The following is a 5,761-nucleotide window of genomic DNA, read 5'->3' on the forward strand; positions in this document are numbered from 1 at the left end:
CTCTGGCGACATGTCGCTGGTCTCGCTGGCGACATAAACCCTCAGGACAGTCAATTGCCAACGTATATGCCCCCATTAGCGGGGTCCTCAACACAGTCAGGTTGTCAATTTCATATTGTCTTCCAATTCATATATTATTTTTAAAAATAATATAATTAAATGATATTCGAATCAAATCAATCATAACATTCTTTGAGATCATATATCATCATAATAATTGTTCAACAAATAACTTCAATCATAAATAATTAACTTTAATCATAAATAATTTCAATAATTATTTCAATAAATAATTTCAATCACAAGCATGCATAAATTTATTTAATTCAAAATTTTATAATTTATCAGATAAATTCAATAAAAGTAAACACTACTTACCTCAAAAGAAAATCCAACTAGGAATTCTACGAATCTCGAAAATCCTTCTCTGAACCTGATACGTCAAAAATCATATTTTTTAATCAAAATTTCATCAAATTAAAACTAATTAAAATTGTTAAAATCTAATGTCCCCACGAGGATCAACTTGACAACAGCATCTAAAATTTTTGGACTAATCCATAGATATCCTAATTATATTTATTTATTTATTTATTTATTTTATTATTATTATTATTATTATTTTTTAATTATTTCCATAAATCCTAAAAATCTAAAAGAGAGAGAGAGAGCAAAGAGAGTTTCTCTCTCCGCCCCTTTTTTTTTCTTTTCTTTTCTTTTCTTTTTTTTCTTCTTTTTTCTTCTTTTTCTTTTCTTTTTCTTTTTCTTCTTTTTCTTCTTCTTCTTCTCGGCTCTTTCCACGTCGGAACAGGGGACCGGTGTGGCCCTTCCTTGGCCGGGCCGTTCAGGCCGCGGCCGCCGCGGCGGAGACCGGCAGTAGAAGGTGTTAGGATTTGACGCTTCGAGATTCAGCCCATATTGAGCCCACAGCGAGGTTCGCGGCGAAAAACGGAGTCCAACGAGATCAAGATCACCCGAAACGGAGCTCGGATGGAGGAGATACGAGCTTTTGAAGTCGGCACGAGAATCGAGGCGGCGGAGGACCGCAGGCGACCGGCGGCGGGCGGCAGCGGCGCGGCCGCAGGCGGCGGCGCACGGGACGCGCGACCCAGGCCCGCGTGGGACGCGGGACCCAGGCCCACACGGGACGCGCGACCCAGGCCCGCACGGGATGCGCGACCCAGGCCCAGGCCCGCGTGGGACGCGCGACCCAGGCCTGCTGGCCCCCTTGCCCCGGTCCACCGTGGACCGGGTGGTCCGCGGCACGGCCTGTGGACCGCGTGGGCATTTTCCATGCGTTTCTCGCGGTCCACGGCACTATTTCGTGGACCGGAGCGCGATCCACCGGCCCAGGTGGCTCCCGGTCTTAATCCGACGGTCCAGGGGGTTTTTTGGCTTTGTTTAGGACTCCTAATCCCTCTCTAATCAAGTTTTAAACTCTGTTTAAGCCTTTAAAAAGGCCTGTAACGAAACAGAGGGTTGAGTGGTTGTGTTTTCTCGTCGCCGTACAAACCGACAAGAGAGAGAGAGGCGAGAGCGTTGTGAGAGAAGGAACAGGAGGCCCCTGGACAGCGGTCGCCAGGCACTTCAGGGGTTCAGGGGGGTCTCCTAGAGAGAGAGAGCTTTTGTGAGGGAAACTTCATGTGAGAGAGAATTGGGTGTACAAGGGTTGAGGGTGAGGTCTCCTCTTGTAAAATTTTCTTTTTCATAGTGAAGTTTGCATGCCCCGTGGAGGCGAGCCCTTTTGTGGCTGATCCACGTATTTTGATTGTTTTTCTTTTTGTTTTGTTTCTTCTTTCTTCCTGCTGCATCGCGTGGTACTGAAAGGATCTTGGGAGGTGGTGTCCTGGCCAGACATCCACCTAACAGAAGGAGGACACTCCCCCGGTTCTGGAGGAGCATAGCCGGCGGTCGATTGCGATCGCCGGCACCGAAAAAATCCAAGGGAAAAGAGACCGAAACAGGGGTCTCTTTTTCGACCGAAAATCGGCGACACCCGTCGCCGGCAGCTTCAAGCAAAGGTATGGGAAGAAATGGAAGGAAGAGAGGAAGGAGAGGAAAACTCACCCCGACCTCCGGTGACCTCACCGACGAGCAATCACGGTGAGAAACCGAACGGTGTCCGCGGCTCCGATCGAGAAAGACGGAGAGAAAGAGAGAGGGAGGAGGCCGATGTTTGGTTTCTAGGGGGAGGGGGTCTTCTTATAGAGGGTCCTAGGACTTCGGGAGGTCCTAGGACTCCTAATTCATTCGGATTTTCGCCGGAGAAGAAGACTCATATCGGGAGTCTTCTTCTCGATTTTTCTCTGTTTTTTTTTTTTTGTGGGCTTGGATCTTGATGTCATGGGCTTGGGCTTGGGCTATAACATTCTTCACCCCTAAAAAGAAATTTCATCCTCGAAATTTTTCATACCTGCAGTCTCGAAAAGCTGGGGATATTTTTGCTTCATTTCTTCCTCTAGCTCCCAAGTAGCTTCTCTTTCTGAATGTCGACTCTACTGTACCTTGACATAAAGAATGTTGCGACGTCTCAGCACCTGTTCTTTACGGTCTACGATCCGTATCGGATATTCTTCATATGATAGATCTTTTCTGGCTTGTACTGGTGCAAGTTCCACGATGTGACTTGGATCTGGTAAATATTTCTTTAACATAGAAACATGAAAAATATTATGTACTCCTGCAAGTGAAGGGGGTAAGGCAAGTCGATAAGCCACCTCACCAATTCTTTCCAAAATCTCAAACGGATCCACATATCTAGGATTCAATTTGTCACGAATGCCAAATCTTGAGATTCTTTTTGAAGGAGATACTTTAAGAAATACATGGTCACCGACTTGAAATTCTAATTTTCGTCTCCTGTTATCTGCATAACTTTTCTGTCTGCTTTGTGCTGCCCGAAGTCGTTCTTTAATTAATTGAATCTTCTCGACTGCTTGTTGAACAAGTTCGGGACCCAATATTCTTCGCTCACCAACATCATCCCAGTGAATCGGTGATCGACATCTTCTACCATATAAAGCTTCGTACGGTGCCATTCCAATGCTAGCCTGATAACTGTTATTGTAAGCGAACTCAATCAAAGGTAGATGCTCATCCCATAAACTTTTCATATCCAAAATACAGGTTCTCAACATATCTTCTAAGATCTGAATAGTTCTCTCTGACTGACCATCAGTCTGTGGATGAAAAGCTGTACTAAAATTTAATTTTGTTCCTAATGCCTTGTGTAAGCTCTTCCAAAACTGTGATACAAATCTGGTGTCTCGATCCGATACGATGGTCACTGGAATTCCATGTAGCCTTACAATTTCTTTCATATATAACTTTGCTAGTCTTTCCAAGATAAATCCAACTCTAATTGGTAGAAAATGTGCAGACTTTGTCAATCGGTCTATAATCACCCAGGCTGCATCATTTTTACTGAGAGTCTTCGGTAGTCCAGTTACAAAATCCATAGTGATATGTTCCTACTTCCATACTGGAATATCAAGAGGTTGAAGTAGTCCCATCGGTCTCTGATGTTCAGCTTTAACTTATTGACACACCAAACATTGAGCCATGAATTGAGCGATCTCTCTCTTCATATTATTCCACCAGTACATTTTTTTTAAGTCTCTATACATCTTAGTACCTCCCGGATGAACTGTATAACCGGTCTGATGTGCCTCCTGAAGTATTTCATGCTTGAGTGCTGAATCATTGGGTACGCAAATCTTGTTTTCGAACCTTAACGAACCGTCTTCATGTATCTTGAATTCAGATTGAACACCAGCTTCCACTGAATTTCTTATTTTTATTAGTTGTGGATCATCATTCTGGGCAACTGAAATTCTTTCAATGAGTGTTGGCTGAACCCTCGTGTTGGCTAACCGTACTGTTGAGTCATATATTCGGATGTCTAATTCCAATTTTCTTATATCCTTTAATAATTGACTTTGGTGTGTGATTAAAACCGTCAAATTTCTCATAGATTTTCTACTAAGGGCATCAGCAACGACATTAGCTTTTCCCGGATGATAATAGATTGTTAAATCATAATCCTTTAATAGTTCTAACCACCTTCTCTGTCTCATATTTAATTCTTTCTGTGTAAAAATATACTTCAAACTCTTATGACCTGTAAACACTTCACACTGCGCACCGTATAAGTGATGTCTCCAAATTTTTAGGGCAAAAATCACTGCAGCTAATTCCAAATCATGTGTCGGATAATTCTGTTCATATGGTTTCAATTGTCTTGAGGCATAGGCCACTACCTTACCATATTGCATCAATACACAGCCGAGTCCCTTTTTAGATGCATCACTATATATTGTGAATCTTTCATCTCCTGTTGGTATAGTAAGGATAGGGGCTGAAACTAATCGTTGTTTTAATTCTTGGAAACTCTGTTCACAATCTTCAGTCCACTCGAATTTAATTCCTTTTTGAGTAAGACGAGTCAAAGGTGCAGCTATGCGGGAGAATCCTTCTACAAATCATCTGTAATATCCTGCCATTCCCAGAAAATTTTGAATCTCAAAAATATTTGTAGGTCTGTTCCACTGCATCACAGCTTCCACTTTTGCTGGATCCACAGAAATTTCATCTTTAGATACGATGTGTCCTAAAAAGGCTATTTTATCCAATCAAAATTCACACTTCTTAAATTTGGCATAAAGTTTTTCTTTCCTCAATATTTGTAGTACACACCGTAAATATTTTTCATGCTTCAATTTACTTCTCGAATATATCAAGATATCGTCAATAAATACGACAACAAACTTATCAAGATAGGATCTGAATATTCTATTCATTAAATCCATAAAGGCTGCTGGAGCATTGGTTAACCCAAAAGGCATCACTAAAAATTCATAATGTCTATAATGAGTTCTAAATGCAGTCTTTGGTATGTCCTCTGTTTTGATTTTTAACTGATGATACCCTGAACGAAGATCAATTTTAGAAAAGACTTGTGCACCTTGCAACTGATCAAACAAATCATCAATTCGAGGTAGAGGATACTTATTTCTGATAGTATTTTTGTTCAACTCTCTATAGTCGATACAAAGTCTCATACTACCATCTTTCTTCTTCACAAATAAGACTGGAGCTCCCTAAGGAGATACACTAGGCCTTATAAAATTTTTATCCAATAAATCCTGTAATTGATCTTTTAACTCCTTTAACTCCATAGGGGCCATTCTGTAAGGAGCTTTAGAAATCAGACTGGTATTGGGTGCCAACTCAATAGTAAATTCAATTTCTCTATCTGGTGGTAGTCCGACTAAATCATCAATGAATACATCCGAAAATTCATTTACGATAGGAATATCCTGTAACTTCAATTCATCATGTTCTTTATTCTTTATTGATACTAGGTAACCTCTACATCCCTTTCTTATGATCTGTCTAGCTTGCACAAATGAAATAATATGTGGAGGGGTGGTTCCTGTACTTCCATCAAAACTAAAAGTTAATTCTCCCGGTATGTGAAAGTTCACTCTCTTTTCATGACAATCCACAGAGGCATGATAAGTAGCCAGCCAATCCATTCCTAGAATGACATCGAAATCATGCATATCCAGGACCACCAAATCTGTCGGTAGTTCTTTTTCTCCTATTCTGATACTACATGACTTGCACACACTTTCGGTACTCAAAATATCACCTACTGGTGTCTTAACATATAATTTGGTTTTCATAGGTTCACATACTATATCATGTTGTCTAATAAAAGCAGTAGATATAAAGGAGTGTGTAGCACCAGAATCAAACA

Source organism: Elaeis guineensis, chromosome 2 (assembly GCF_000442705.2).
Source record: "Elaeis guineensis isolate ETL-2024a chromosome 2, EG11, whole genome shotgun sequence".
NCBI classification, from domain to species: Eukaryota; Viridiplantae; Streptophyta; class Magnoliopsida; order Arecales; family Arecaceae; genus Elaeis; species Elaeis guineensis.